The sequence below is a fragment of the Crotalus tigris genome, unplaced genomic scaffold (assembly GCF_016545835.1).
Source record: "Crotalus tigris isolate CLP2741 ecotype Arizona unplaced genomic scaffold, ASM1654583v1 scf7180000017952.28453644438:3035480, whole genome shotgun sequence".
NCBI classification, from domain to species: Eukaryota; Metazoa; Chordata; class Lepidosauria; order Squamata; family Viperidae; genus Crotalus; species Crotalus tigris.
Window position 1 is genome coordinate 1,970,941 of NW_024096741.1, and position 15,248 is coordinate 1,986,188.

General features: G+C 38.4%; 1 pseudogene; it reads right to left on the reverse strand.

Annotated features, from left to right (window-relative positions):
• Positions 1 to 328: 328 nt before the first annotated feature.
• Positions 329 to 15,248, reverse strand: part of LOC120308841 — a 68,731-nt pseudogene continuing 53,811 nt past the window's right edge.

Here is a 15,248-nt window from a genome sequence, read left to right on the forward strand (position 1 = left end):
ATCCCAAATCCCTAATCTCTATCCACACTGACACCAAACAGCACTAATTTGATTGGAGCAATATAAGAATCATCGGCCATGCTACCATCCCCATGTTCGCAAATTTATTGAAGCCTGGCCCTCCACAACCATCAACAGACACACTGAACTACAACCAGCTTATGAACCCCTGAGAATTCAAATCAACTGCACAAACTTCAACCAGCCCCAACTCCTAACCAACACTTCACCTCCCAATGACCCTCACCTGACATGACCCACACCTGACTCACTCACAAGACCCAGAAAAAGTCTGACATGACTTACATCTGGCTCCTCACAAGACTCCTTACAAGATCCTCACCTGACATGAGCCCCACATCACAAGACCTACTTATAAGCAGAAGAACACTGTCATTTTCTAAATTCCGCTGAAGATGTTACCTAGCTTGGTAATAAAACATTTGGAAACCAACCCACAAGTTCAGAGAACAAACCTTCATTCTTATCCTACACCTGAGCAACAGCTATTCACCACTATTGCTAACTTTACTATCCTATTATAGAACACCATCTTTCAATTCAGTTATACACTAAGACAGGGGTCTTCAAACTTGGACCTTTTATGACTTGTGGACTTCAACTCCCAGAATTCCTTAGCCAGGCACGCTGGCTAAGGAATTCTGGGAGTTGAAGTCCACATGTTAAAAAAGGGCCAAGTTTGAAGACCCCTGCTCTAAGACAATGTTCTCAACCTTGGCAACTTTAAGACATGTGGACTTCAACTCCCAGAATTCCCCAGCCAGCTATGGGGAGTCTGTAAAGGATTCCTAAAGGAGAAGATGGGCAGTCTAGAAACATGAAGTATTAATAAATGAAATCCACAGTATAAAAATTAATACACAAAATAATGATTTGTGTATTTTATGATCTAATACTATTGTCTATTATAATTTCTCAGGTTGCTCTCTAAGATAACAACTAGATATGTTATTAACTTTGTGAAGGTGGAGGTAGAACAACAAATCCTTGTCCAGTATCTCCACCAGCCTCCAGGACAGGTTGTTTTTAAACTGAAGCTCACATAAAAGAGTCTTGAAAACATCAACTCTTCCTTCCTAAATGTCTTTGGAGATTTTCAGTCATCCAGGTCATAGTTGTCTCAAAGGCAACTGGACTATTTTTACCCTGAGGAAGAAGAAGACATTTTGCTTCTCATCCAAAAAATCTTCAGTATGTTTGTAGAGAAACATAGCTTGGTAAGATGAAAAATAGCATCCCTTTGTCCCAACTCTCCAATCTTTTGATTAGAAGCCAGGCAGAACTATGACAAGTTATTCCATCTACAAAAGATTCACAGCTGTTCTAGAAAGGACAATATTTTCTGAACTTTTTCTGACTCCTTGCCAGCTTTTTGATAAATAGTATCCTACACAAGTAAAGGGAGATGAAGGAGAAATTAGAAATTATTGATGGAAATGACATGCACACATACTTGTCTAGAGTCTACAGTTCTGTCAGAAAGAAGAAAGATGATATGGGAAAGCTAAGAAGAGCAGCTGAATCATTCTGGGACAGAGAAGGAGATAAGCTGAAGCAGAAACCCTTTCCCTTCTATGAAAGAAGTAACAAAACCATAAACCAGAATCTGAGACAGAGGTAAAGCTGCTGTGAAGTGTCCAAGAGGCAGAAAAAGAATAATAGCTGAGAACCATTAGCAGAAATAGTGTGTTAAAAGCTAAACCTGAAGGGAAAGCATGTTATAACCTGATTGAAGAAATTCCTGCAGCACTTAAAATAAATATTAGCAGAGATTGAAGAATGCAGGACTCAGTTCACAAAGCTAAGCAAAATACAGATAAATACATAGGTTAATAGGAAAGCACCTGGGGTGTGTTTATTTAAGCAATTTATATGCTGCTCATATTACAGTGATGATCCTGACCAGCATACAAAAGGTTAAAACCTAACAGTAGTAAATAATCAATTAACAGTCCACCACATAATTAATGACCGAGGTCAAGGGAAAAAAATATTATCAATCCAAATAATCACTAGTAAATCTTATTAATGTCCCAGCCTAAATGCCTGCAGAAACAACCAAGTGTTAAGCACTTATGGAAGAGTAAAGAATGGGGGAGGTGAATTTCCAGGAAATATGTTGTTCTACAATGCAGATTCTACAATTTGGAAGGATGATTCCCAAGTCTTAACAGGTTGACATTGCTTGATAGAAGGGGTCTAAGAACATGGTTTGTCCAACCTTTGGCTTGCCTGGCCACAGGCAAGAAGATGAATTGTCATGGGCCACATATAAAATATATAATGTAGTTAATGTATACTAATAAACTTCCTTTATTTTTTATATTCTTTTATTATCTTGTGGGATTATCCAGTGAGCCAATGGTTGGGCACATCTAGTCTAGAACATCCCCTCCTGCTCAGATCTGAGGGGGAGAGCAGAAACAGAGATATGTGATCATCAAACAGACTGGCCCTATGTCATATAAAGCTTTAAATGTCATAAGCAGCATCTTGAATTGCACCCAGAAACCCCTTGGGGACCAGTATAGCATTATTATATCACATGATACTGCCTATAGCACTGCATTCCATGATGACGCAGTTGCTGACTGCCAGCTGTCAGCAGTTTGGCAGTTCAATTCTCAACAGCTCAAGATTGACTCAGCCTTCCATCCTTCCAAGGTGAGTAAAATGAGGACCCAGATTCCTGGGGGCAATATGCTAATGTTGTAAACTGCCGAGAGAGAGAGAGAGAGAGAGAGAGAGAGAGAGAGAGAGAGAGAGAGAGAGAGAGAGAGAGAGAGAGAGAGAGAGAGAGAGAGAGAGAGAGAGCGCTGTAAAACACTGTGAAACAGTGTATAAATCTAAGCGCTATTGCTATTCCAGTCTAAGGCAAGCATTAAAAAACTACATGAATAAAGCCCCCTTTCCTAATTGAAAATACCCATTTTCCGTAAGTCATCATGCTTTTTTTTTTGCACATTGCATTTTGCTTCTGAAATGGAAGACCTTAATTCTTATTCATTCTAATTTATATTCCTAAAGATTGTCAGCAACGGAGCCTCTCTCCTGAGGAGTGCAAAGTCCATATATAATCCTTTTTTTGGTATACATTCTCTATATGTGAAAGAAAACCTTTCTAGTCATACCTTTTACAATGATCATTTCACTTCCTAGGTGGTTAGGTTTTCTTGGCCTGCAGCCTGATGCTTTCTAACTGCCATATGAAATTTTACTGAAACTGCCAGGAATTACAGTGCCTGGTGTATCTTATTACAATAAGACTTTTTTAAGGAAGAAAAAGACCATTTCTCACATTATTTACCATCTTTCAGTTAAGCTTAATCCCATTTCTTGGGTTTCCATCATACATTCTACATTAAGTGTCTTCAAAATAAGCACTAGACATACTTGTCACATTCTCACATGCTCCTAGATATCTAATTTTTTCCCACTTGCCTGTTTTAAGGATAAAAAAAGCATAATTTATATGAGAACTTGACTACTACTTTTTCATGTTTTTTTTCCATTTGGATATGGTTAAAAACAGTAATAACAAAACCACTCTTAACCTATATGTAAAATCATCATTTACATTGGACTCAACTGAATGGATAACATCATCATCATCATCATGATCAAAATCATCATCTTTCAAATTCATGAATTTATTTCAGGTATCTACAGGATCCAATCACATTATGGAAGCTTTGCATCTTTTATACACTTCGAAGGGGTAGTGCTTAGGTTATTGTAGCATAGCGTTGTTTTTGCCATTTGATGTGGTAGAAAGTACACCTGGAGTGGAAATCTGGCCAAGAGCATCATGGTTTCCCAGGGAGGAGACAAAACATTCCAGAGAGAAACCCAAAATAAGAGATTGCAAGAAAACAGCAGGGTATCTTCGAGAATTGGACACAATTAAACAGAAAGAAAACTCCTGTTAATATACTTCTGATATCAGTCTATGTTAACCTGAATATCTATTATTAGTAGTATAATATTTAGTTAAATATAATTCTGTTTCTAGAGAAATCATTTATTAATAAGATGCTTGCATAGCTATGTTACATATGCATAATGAATACCCCAGACAAAAGGAATTGACTTTTGCACAATATTGGATTTCAGGATTTCAAATTAAGTGTTAGTAGAAATAGAATTTTAGGGATTTTAAAAAATACTTACCATCAGACACTTAGAATAAAAGCTCTAGTTACACACTCAGCAGATTCACGTAAATGTGTATTTTCTAGCATTCAATTTTCCTTTTGTATTATTGTGGAGAAAATCATCAAAGGGAAATCCTATTTTGTAATATAATATGTGTCGTTAATTAATCTTCATGAATTCCCCAAAGAGCTATAATAATGGAAGTAAATATTTCTTTTATCTATATTGTTCAATAATTAAGGTACAAATTAATTACGCAAATACTGCAACCTCATCATAGCAATTTAATTTAGCAGTGATTGTCCTATTTATATGGGAGTTTCACAGCCTCTAGTTCAGCAAGGTAGTCTTGGCAACAAGCAAAAAAACAGGGTCAGAGAATGAGACAATATTCTAATTGACAGGCCTATTATGGAAGTTGTAATTATTATAGTGATAGATTAGTTATGGAGAGCATCCAGCTTCAGTTACTCCCAGTGACTATAGAGATCCTGGCTGACTTTTCAATCATCAGCTTTCAACTTAACCTACTTAATAGAGCCAGCTTCAAGGTATGAACAGATTAAAAAAAACAACAAAACAATGCTTTAAGTTGGTGTGGAGACATATGCCATACCTATCAATGCCTCTGTAAAGATGCATCAGATTCTATACCATGATGAAAAGTTCAGGATAGTGACCATTTCCATCCCACCTCTTCTTCAACCTCATTTGGCCTGGAGAGAGGGTAAAAACAAACAATTGCGGAGATAATGCCCTTTTCACAGTCCTTTCTAGAAATGCATCTCTGTCATGGACATTTGAAGAGATAGCTAATCCTCTGATAAATAGACTGCATGACCCTGGAAGGAGTTTATTGACTAGGAGATTTACTCCCCCCCCCCTTTCTGCTCAATTGTGTCCGATTCTCAGAGACTTTACTTAATTCAGGTCATTTAGAGGCCAAAACAAATTGGTCTGGGTTAATTGCTGACTCAAATGACTTACTTTTGGAGTTTGCAAAACATTCTTACCCCAACCATGACCTAATTACTGTATAATATAAACAGAACCATTACTTCTGCACTAGCCTTTCTGCTATAAAACTGAAAAATGAAAAGGCCTGAATTTTAGAAGGGGAAAAATAATGCATAGCCTCAGATTTGGGGTGTAGATATATACTATACTCAGTGGTGGGATTCAGTCAGTTTGTCAGAACCGGTAGGAGAGAGGGGGGGGGAGGGAGGGAGAGAGAGAGAGAGAGAGAGACACGGTACTGTTAAATTCTTTGAAGCTAATTTGAAAGAATTCATAAAATACAACTATGTTCTGTACAATACTCAACTTCTGTAGAATCCAATGCATTTTATAAATTTTGACCCAGTTTCAAAATGAATCTATTCACCAGCATTTTATATTTAACTTACCTTTGGCACTTCAAAGTTATACTTTGAAAATTCTGTAATTCTCTAAAGCCCAACTTAAAAATTAAGTTTTATCCTTTCTTAATTTGCAGAATCATCTGAACAGCTCATTCAGAAGCTTGTAATTGTCACCACAGAACTATAATAAACAAGGACAAATCTATCATATTTAAACATCACTTGTTTTTCATTAGCTAGGTTCTCTGACTTATTACCTTATATCCTTAAATTAAAGAAAATGACTGTGTGATACAATTCAGAAAGAGACCCATGGCACTGCAATTAAAATTAAAATATGCTTTCATAAAAGGATTACTTCTATTTCCAAATCACAGAACAGATGTGAAAAAATAAATAATGTAAAATGTAGGTTTCATTCTGAATTTAAAGCAGAAATTAACTCTGCAGGTAGAAGATTATTTTATTAAGAAAGCATAAAATGTGTGTATGGATGAATGATAATTTCTTCCATGCAGAAGTCAGTGGAAACAACCTATGTCAATAAATCATATTATGCCATGTCGCTACTAAGCCTGAGATAACATAGATTGTGCTTGTGGTTTTAAGATGGTTCTCCTTCAAAGGCCAGTTCCAACTGATGTTGGTAGGGAGTAGACATCTAGCCATAAGCTTGTGCTTTGCAGGGTGCTGCAGAGCTCAACTCCCTTTCCATTCTGAGTTAACTTCTGCTGCCAGGTGCAAACAACCAGACCCAAATCTGCAGAGTTTGAGCTAACTACTTTATTATGTTCTGTGGCTGCCTATAATACAGGAATCTTTCCAGTCTGTCAATCTATTACTGGGAAAAATTAGATAAGGCTCTGAAGAATTTGAGGGGGAGAGGAGAGTTGGCCCTAGCCCTTTTGCAATTGTGATATGATTCCTGACTAGCTTCATATTTGATCCCTCCTCCATGTCAAGCTGGATGCTTCCCAACATCTACATAAGCTTCTGAGATCATTCATTGGCATGGAATTAAGTACCATCAGTATCCATGATTATGCATCTCTTCCCTGGATCACCCAAGTAATGCCATTGGGATTCTTTCCAAGCAGCTGGAGACTGTGAGCATCTGGAAGAGAAAGAATGGCTTCAAGTCACCTATAGCAAAACTGAATAACTATTGCATTAGGACCTTCTGGTTTGAGATCTTCCCTAATGATCTTTGTACTCTCTTGAACAAGAGACAGCCATGGCCAGGAGGGCTTTGCACAAATCCATCTCTACACAGAACTGTTCTTGAAAAGCATTCAGAGGCTGCACTAATCCAAAATGCAGAGGCACATGTAATTTTGCACACATTATGGTACACTCACACAATACCACTGCTACTTTAGTTGCACTGGGTCTCAGTAGAGTTTCAGATGCAATTCAGTGTGCTGGTGGTTAGGATTGAATCCAGTCAAGGCACAGGGCCACATTGGTTGTGTAACTGCCTATTTCCAGTGGTTTTGGCTCATCCCAACAGAGCTAGCAGAGTGGGCATGCCTGGTCAATTCTGTGAAACATGTCACTTAGTATGACCCAAGAAGCATGCATTTCTATACCAGCACTTGTCCTATGGAATTGCCTCTCCCTGCAGTTTAGATAATCCCGAACTTGCTGGCCTTCTGGAAAGTCTTGAAAACTTGTTTATTCCTATAAGCTTGGGACCAGGATGTTAGAGGAGCCCATTATATATATATGTATATATCCTTAATAGTTATAAAAATACGAATCCCAGGCATATTTGTTCAATGATGCAATCTTCGATCTCCGGGAAGAGTATACTCCAATTATTTATTGTTAAAACCACATTTAAAACAATAAAAACAGTTATATACAAAAATTAAAACAACTTAGCTTTCGCTGGTCCTCTGCCAGCGTCCTCAGAGTGGGGCTTAGGGGGTGGGAAGTTCTTTTTATCCCCTTGCTGATCCAATTGCCTACTCATTGCCCTCGTGACAGGGCCACTCTTCCTGATTGCTCGTGACTGCCTCAACTGTTCCGCCCTCTCTTTTTTGCACTCTAACCTGGTATTTTCTTGCTTTGTCATCCTTGTGCTGTCTCCCCCTCCCTGTGCTGTTATCAGTAGCACGTTCCTGGGCTGCTGATCTGCCTCCCGTTTTTGCATACCATTGCCAGTTCCTATTACAACTCCTTCCTCCAACTCCCCTCCTCTCCCAGCCTGCTGATTCATACACCCTTTGTTGTCCATTCCTGTCATCCTTCCCCCCCTTCCTTCAACCCTCCCACCTGTTGATTAACATGTTGCTCCTGCCTTTCATCAACCATCCTTATTGATGTTCTCTTCCTCAATATCTTTTCCTTCCTGATCCACTGCTCTACCTGCTGTTCCTGTTTACCCTCCTCCCCCACTGTCCATCTTCCCCTCTCCAATATCCTCCCCATCATCTGCTGACTTACCTGTTGTTCATCCATTTCTGTACATCCTCTGTACAGAAATGGATACATATTTATGCAGATAGTTTGCAAGGGGATTGGATTGTTTCTTTTTAAACTGGTTGTGGGCCTATGTTATTTTACATTGTGGTTTTATCTATGCGGTTATAGCCATCCAAAGTCATATAGTTAAGATCAGTGGTGGGAGTCAGCCGGTTCACAACCACTTCAGCAGAACCGGTAGCTAATTTGTTTGTTGCCCAGGCCCAAAATGGACTTCCGGAAGCGGTATCTACACAGAGAACTGGTTGTTCACATATTTGAATCCTACCACTAGTTAAGATTGGTGGTCATGTAGATTCAGCAAGTAAGTTGGTAAATAAATAAAATTATGTTAAAAAACATGGGGCAAAATGGAGTCTTCCACTTTTGTACATACATAGTCAATTTTACCCCTTTATGGATTACTGCCTTGTCATGGCGAAGGGGCTTGCGTAACTCAATGAAGCTATAAGCTATGCCGTGCAGGGCCACCCAAGACGGACAGGTTATAGCAGAGAGTTCTGACAAAATGTGATCCACTGGAGAAGGAAATGGCAAACCACTCCAGTATCTTTGCCATGAAAACCCCATGGACAGTACTAAAAGGCAAAAAGATATGACGCTGGAAGATGAGCCCCTCAGGTCGGAAGGTGTCCAATATGCTACTGGGGAAGAGCAGAGGGCTAGTACTAGTAGCGCCAGAAAGAATGAAGCGACTGGGCCAAAGCCGAAAGGACGCTCAGCTGTGGATATAGCTGGTGGTGAAAGGAAAGTCCGATGCTGTAAAGATTTTTTCTCCATAGGAACCTGGAATGTAAGATCCATGAATCAAGGCAAGCTAGACAGAGTCAAAAAAGAGATGACAAGACTGAACATCAACATCTTAGGAATCAGCGAACTAAAATGGACAGGAATGGGTGAATTTAACTCAGATGACCATCAGGTATACTACTGTGGGCAAGAATCCCTCAGAAGAAATGGAGTAGCCTTCATAGTCAATAAAAGAATAGGAAAAGCAATACTGGGATACAATCCCCAAAATGACAGAATGATCTCAATTCGAATCCAAGGCAAACCATTCAATATCACAGTAGTCCAAATCTATGCCCCAACCACTGGTGCTGAAGAGGATGAAATTGACCGGTTCTATGAAGCCCTACAGCACCTTATAGAATTAACACCAAAAAATGATGTCCTTATCATCATGGGGGTTTGGAATGCTAAGGTAGGAAGCCAGAAGATAACTGGAATAACAGGCAAGTTTGGCCTTGGAGTACAAAATGAAGCAGGGCACAGGCTAATAGAATTTTGTCAAGAGAATACAATGGTCATAACAAACACTCTTTCCCAACAACCCAAGAGACGGCTCTACACATGGACATCACCAGACGGTCAACATAGAAATCAGATTGACTGTGTGCTCTGCAGCCAAAGATGGAGAAGCTCTATACAGTCAGTAAAAACAAGACCAGGAGCTGACTGTGGCTCAGATCATGAGCTTCTCGTTGCAAAATTTAGGCTTAAATTGAAAAAAGTAGGGAAAAGCACTAGGCCACTCAGGTATGAACTAAATCATATTCCTGATGAATATACAGTAGAGGTGACAAATAGATTTAAGGAACTGGATCTGATAGACAGAGTGCCTGAAGAACTATGGATGGAAGTTCGCAACATTGTACAAGAGGTAGCAACTAAAACCATCCCAAAGAAAAAGAAATGCAAGAAAGCAAAATGGCTGTCTGAGGAAGCTTTGCAAATAGCTGAGGAAAGAAAGGAAGTGAAAGGCAAAGGAGAAAGAGAAAGATACACCCAATTGAATGCAGAATTCCAGAGAATAGCTAGAAGAGATAAGAATGCCTTCTTAAATGAACAGTGCAAAGAAATAGAAGAAAACAACAGAATAGGGAGGACCAGAGATCTCTTCAAGAAAATTGGAGATATGAAGGGAACGTTTCATGCAAAGATGGGCATGATAAAGGACCAAAATGGCAGAGACCTAACAGAGGCAGAAGAGATTAAGAAGAGATGGCAAAACTACACAGAAGAACTATACAAGAATGAGCTTAACGTCCCAGATAACCACAATGAGATGGTCACTGACCTCGAACCAGACATCCTAGAATGTGAAGTGAAATGGGCCTTAGAAAATCTGAGCAACAACAAAGCTAGTGGAGGTGACAGTATTCCAGCTGAGCTATTCAAAATCTTAAAAGACGATGCAGTAAAAGTGCTACACTCAATTTGCCAGCAAATTTGGAAAACTCAACAGTGGCCATAGGATTGGAAAAGGTCAGTTTACATTCCAATTCCAAAGAAAGGCAATGCCAAAGAATGTTCAAACTATCGCACCATTGCACTCATTTCACATGCTAGTAAAGTTATGCTTAAAATCCTACAAGCTAGACTCCAGCAGTATGTGGATCGAGAACTACCAGAAGTACAGGCAGGATTTCGAAGAGGCAGAGGAACTAGAGATCAAATTGCCAACATACGCTGGATCATGGAGAAAGCTAGGGAGTTCCAGAAAAACATCTACTTCTGCTTCATTGACTATGCTAAAGCCTTTGATTGTGTGGATCACAACAAATTGTGGCAAGTTCTTAAAGAGATGGGAGTACCAGACCATCTCATTTGTCTCTTGAGAAACCTATATGCGGGTCAAGAAGCAACAGTGAGAACCGAACACGGAACCACTGATTGGTTCAAAATTGGAAAAGGAGTCTGGCAAGGCTGTATACTGTCGCCCTGCCTATTTAACTTATATGCAGAGCACATCATGAGAAAGGCAGGGCTAGATGAATCAAAAGTTGGAATTAAGATTGCCGGGAGAAATATCAACAACCTAAGATATGCAGATGATACCACTCTAATGGCAGAAAGTGAAGAGGAACTAAAGAGCCTCTTGATGCGGGTGAAGAAGGAGAGTGCAAAAGTTGGCTTGAAACTCAACATTAAGAAAACCAAAATCATGGCATCCGGCCCTCTCAATTCCTGGCAAATAGATGGGGAAGAAATGGAGGTAGTGACAGATTTTATTTTTCTGGGCTCCAAGATCACCTCAGATGGGGACTGCAGCCAAGAAATTAAAAGACGCTTGCTCCTGGGGAGGAAAGCTATGGCAAATCTAGACAGCATTCTAAAAAGCAGAGACATCACCCTGCCAACAAAAGTGCGTATAGTCCAGGCCATGGTTTTCCCAGTTGCAATGTATGGCTGTGAAAGTTGGACCATAAGAAAGGCTGAGCGCCAAAGAATTGAGGCCTTTGAACTATGGTGCTGGAGAAGACTCCTGCGAGTCCCTTGGACTGCAAGGCGTTCAAACCGGTCAGTCCTAGAAGAGATCAAACCCGACTGCTCTTTAGAAGGCCAGATCCTGAAGTTGAAACTCAAGTACTTTGGCCACCTAATGAGAAGGAAGGATTCACTGGAGAAGAGCCTAATGCTGGGAAAGATTGAGGGCAATAGAAGAAGGGGACGACAGAGAATGAGATGGCTGGATGGAGTCACTGAAGCAGTAGGTGTGAATTTATATGGACTCCAGAAGATGGTAGAGGACAGGAAGACCTGGAGGAACGTTGTCCATGGGGTCGCGATGGGTCGGACACGACTTCACAATTAACAACAACAACAAGTCAATTTTATAGGAAAATGTAGTGAGTAAGAAGATCTCAGCACCATTTCTGAAAGGAAACGTTTCAATAGTGTACTTTTCAATATTACATGTACTTTATTTCTAGCTGAGAGGTAGGAGGTATAATAATTTGACTTGAAATATTTTGCAATTATTTATAAATTTTTAATCAGCTTTTCATCAATAAAAAAACATACACTTCTAACATTGTAAATTAGAAATAATCCATCTATGTCTAGCTGGCTGCCTATTTTCACTTTCCAGCAATACCAAATAATTTCGAGAATAGTTTTGGTTCTTGGACAAGAATCAATGCCAGTCTAATCTTTGTATTACCAATGACCTTATTGAAATTATAGACCCTCATATATTTTGTATGTTAATGAATTGAACTAATACTTTATTTCTTGTTAGCCAAAATATTTAATAGATTTATATATATATTCGAAGTATAAAATGCATAATTTAAAAAAATACTAAATATGTTTACAGCAATAATGGGAGGGCAAGGGAGAATGTGAACAGGTTCATAGGAAAGATTGATGTTACAAGTCTCTCATTCTGTTTTTATCTTTGCATATTTCAAAAGGTATTCTTTATAATGTTGCCATGCTTGTTTTATTTTTGCTTTGAGTTTGACTAATCCACTCTCACTTATCTTCTTTATTCTGTATTCTAACTTGGTGAAGATGTAATTTTCACCTTCAAAAACACTTGCAAGTTAGGTGTGGCTTCTGTACCTAAATATAATGCAACAAGAGGCGTGAAAACTTTTTTCCTTCTATTCTACCGTGATAGATGTGTCAAGAAAAAGATTTAGCCCAAAATCTATATCTTACAAATAGAAATGTTCTTTTTATTTTTTCATCTAAACACTCTAGATCAAGGAAATTTAATAAGGGGTAGAAGGTGCATTCTTTGATTTCCATCCCAAAAAAACCGTGGAACATTTTTAGCAGACATAAAGTTCAGTTAAAGCAACCAACAAATGGAAATCTCTGTGATATTCATGAAAGATGAAAAAAAGTAAAGTATAAAAAACTGGAAGGAGGAGCAGTATTTTTGTCTTTAATGGTGACAAAAACAAACCCACTACTTCTGTAAAAGCTTACTCTTATTTCATTGTAATGTAAAAAGAATTACTACTATCTCTTTTAGATACTTACCTAAGGATACATATGATTGTAAAGATGGTATTCTGGAAGTCTCTTTCCACAATATTCATGACACAATGTCAGTTTCAGCAGACATGGAAGGAGGCTAACTTCAGGGAGTGAACTGCAATGTATAGGAAATGAAATTGAGGTTAGCAGGAGAAACACTGCTTTTTCTTGTTCATCAGACGAGCATGGAGACTGAGGGGACAAGCAGATATCAAGTTAGTTTTCTCCATGAAGATAACAAGAACTATACATACTATAGATACAAGCTGATTGTCTCCTGGAACAGAAGATGAAAGTGTTATAGGCCAAAGGATTTTTCTACACTGTAATAGCAAAGAAAAAAGACAGAACATATGAAATTCCTTAGACAAGTAAGAAGGAAAATGAATGCCAGTGGACATAAAATGAAGGCATGTTAAGTAGAGAAATAAGAAGATTTGATGTCTTTAATGCCAATGCAACTCAGCAAATGATAGACATCAGTCTGTCTAGCAATCACAGCCACATGAACCAAACTTTGCCAATTCCAGTTTTATGGAAAAGAAGAAGATAATCACCCTGACTTCTCAGCCAACAAACTGAAGAAACCCAAAAGCTTTTTTTGAGGAAGAAGAGGTAGACAGTTTTGATGAGCGATTCCTGCTAAGGGGAACAGAGGTTTCAACATATAAATATGTTGAAGAAAGTATATTGTTTTCCAGTTGTCTGTGTGCAGGATGTAATGAAAATGCTGTTGAGAAATGTCAGACTCACTGGTAATTCTCCATTTCTATTGATTCATGTGCTAGAGGAGACCTTTCTTTCCACCCTGGACAGAAAGGTGAAGGGACTAGGAGCCCAGATAAGTCTTTCCAGATGGGAATATGGCATAACAAGATAGAACAGGAGCCCGGTGTTTAGATGGTGCCATCAAGGAAAGTTTAGATTCCCGATTTATAGAGTATGCTACATACATGAAGCACTTGTGACAAGAAAATATCCCATAGCAGGAAATGTTTGGCAGGTACTTTGCCTATTTAATCATGAAAGGATTCAACAAAAAAGAGGGTTGGGTAGAAAAAGGCCAAAGTCAATTATATCACCAAGAGCTGAAGCAAGATAACTCATTTGAAGTGCCCCTAACAAATACAAGCATCTTACTCTTATCTGGTCCTACAGTCATTATCATCATTCAATAATAAGCTGTAACAAAAAAGAACCAACAAATGCCTTAACAATCTCTATCAACAGGGAATAAATGAAGAAACACAAGATTGGAGAGGACTTAGAAATGGGTTGAAATGACAACCGTGAAACCAAAAGGATGAATCAAAATGGGGAATTTTAAATCTTAATACAATGAATATAACTTTACAGGAATCACTGAAACTTGATGGGATTGATGTTCACACTCTTGAATTGGCCCATTCAATGCTGAAATTGTTTTTACCTGATGTGAAGAGCCAATTTATCACACAAGATGAGAAATGGCAACCAGTTCATTCTGTATAGTAACAAAGAAGTGTTCTCAAGGCCCAAGTCACAAATCCAGACCCATAATATACAAATTATCATAGTTTATATACACTTCAAAAAGACGAAAGCACATGATCATTAACAAACAATAGGCAACAAGCAATAAATTATTCACAACCATAGTAGAAGATGATCCTCCCAGAAAGTGGATTTGTTACTAACATATTATAGCCATTGTTCTTCTCCAACTAATAAGGATGGCAGCTGAATATTCATAATTTTCTGGCTAATTTACCTACCTGGTTGACAGGGAAAGGATAGTACTTTCTGATAACAGCAACCACATAATCCCTTAAGGAGTATACAAGACCGAACACAAAAAGGACACAGTCAGGAATAAGGATAAACAAAATGACATTTCAAACGAAATGGAGTTTCTCTGGTTAAAACTAGTTATACCAGCCCATCAGAATGATACACATGATTGAATTATGGATCTGCAAGACTGTGACTTGTTCAAAAAGAAACAAAACACAGTGTCCATTTGTATATAAAAAAAGCATATACCTGCATACACATATTCACAAATGGAGGCATGGAAATCCTGTTGAGAGTATTTGAGTAAAAATAAAAAGAGAGAGAAACAAAAGTGATACTATCATGGATATGTATTAAAGACCACTTGAAGAGGCAGAAGATATAATTTAGGGTTTTCTTTATCAGATAATCAAACTTTCAAAGAGGTATGCAATAGTGATAATGGTAGAGTTCAACATGATTTCTGATGGGAATCTAACCCTGTCAAAAGTTAGAAATCCAACAAATTGTTGTAATGTCATGTAAACACTTGTCAGAAGGAGGAATAAAAAGTATGCTATCCTGGGCTTAAGTCATACCAAAAGAGAAGAACTGGTTGAAGAAGTGAGGAAGATAGAACCTGAAGGGAAAAAAAATTACCATATTACCCTTAAATTCATGATATTTGATGAGTTCAGA